Below are 1,797 nucleotides of genomic sequence, written 5' to 3' on the forward strand. Positions count from 1 at the left end.
TGCATACAAGATGCCTACACTCACAAATACATATACACATGAATACAAAGAAAATGAATGTATTTAACTTTTATTTATTTTTATGTGTAGGGGTGTTTTGTCTACATATATGTCTGTGCACCACATGTGTGTCTGCTAAGCATGAAGACCAGAAGAGGGGTTCAGATCCCCTGGAACTAGAGCTACAGGGGGCTTTGAGCTGTTATATAGGTGCTAGGATCCTCTGGAAGAGCAGTCAGCACTCTTAACCACTCAGCCACATCTCCAGCCTCAAAATAAATATTTTAAAAAATAGATGGGTGGTGGTGACACATGCCTTTAATCCCAGCACTTGGGAGGCAGAGGCAGGCAGGTCTCTGAGTTCAAGGCCAGCCTGGTCTACAGAGTGAGTTCCAGGGCAGCCAGGACTATACAGAGAAACCCTGTCTCAAAAAAAAAAACAAAATAAATAAATAAAATTAAGTAGAATAAAGATGGATATAATTTATAGAAATATATGACTAGGAAACAGTCTGTCAATCAAGAAGAAAAACACTGAGCTATTCATTTCTTCCAGTTGGCAAATATGAAACCTTAGTGTGGTCCTGACAAGAATATGGCAGTATTAGGAACCTTTCTCTTAAGATCTGTTTATTTTACGTGTTATGAGTATTTTTCCTGCATGTATATTCACCATGTGTGTGCAGTACCTGAGGAGGCCAGAAGAGGGTGTCAGGTATCCTGGAACTGGAGTTATAAATGGATGGGAGCTGTACCCATGTGGGTGCTGGGAACAAGCCTGAGTCCTCAGCAAGAGCAGCAAGTGTTCTTAACTGCTGAGCCATCTCTCCAGCCCAAGAAGTATCCACACATTGGTGATGGACATACATTTTAGTATAGAAATGATGGAATATTTTTTGTAACAATGGGGCTCCATCCCCTCGTGCATAACAGGAAAGCTCTACCACAATGACCACATCCCCAGCCCAAATTATAGATTTTAGTTTGCCAGTAGAAATTCTACTTATGGGAATTAGTTTTTTGTATATATGTATGCAAGTGTCTGTGTCCATGTGTGAGTGATGTATGCACAAGCATGTGCAAGTACAAATGCCTGTGCCTGTGTGGAGGCCAAAGCAGGATGTTGGATTTCTGGTCTACCTCTCTCCGCCTTATTCCTCTGAGACAGGGTTTCTCACTGAATCTGGAACTAGGCTGATGGCATACATGTGGCATGCATCACACACATAACATGCCAGCCACCTTTCTCCACCCAGCACAGAGCTGGGGCTATGTATGCACAGCCACACCCAGCTTTTTACATGGTGTTGAGAATGTGAACTCATGTCTCATCAAGTGCTCTTACTCTCACTGAGCCGTCTCCCTAGCCCCCACTGAGGGAGTTTATCTTAAATAAATAAAGCAGATACTCAAAGATGCAACTATAAAACATATTTATAAAAATAAATTTGATTTGGTTCTACATTGGAAAGGGTAAAGTAAGGCCAACAATGTGTCAAACTAGAATAATGCACACAATGCACTCTTTATTTTGAGAAGGGTCTCACTGAATAACCCTAGAACTGTAGGCCAGGCTGGCCTTGAACTCACAGAGATCCGCCTGCCTCTGCCTTCTAAGTGCTGGGATTAAAGGTGTGCGCCACCACCATGTACACAAGTACACTTCACAGTATACTTTTTATCTTTTAATGTCATAAAGGTTTTAAACACCTTATTTTAATGTATAATACATAAAAATGGATAATTTTGAGTGCCATTAAATGGATCCTCCTCCTCCTCCTCCTCCTCCTCCTCCTC

The sequence above is a fragment of the Microtus ochrogaster genome, chromosome 7 (genome assembly GCF_000317375.1).
Source record: "Microtus ochrogaster isolate Prairie Vole_2 chromosome 7, MicOch1.0, whole genome shotgun sequence".
NCBI lineage: Eukaryota > Metazoa > Chordata > Mammalia > Rodentia > Cricetidae > Microtus > Microtus ochrogaster.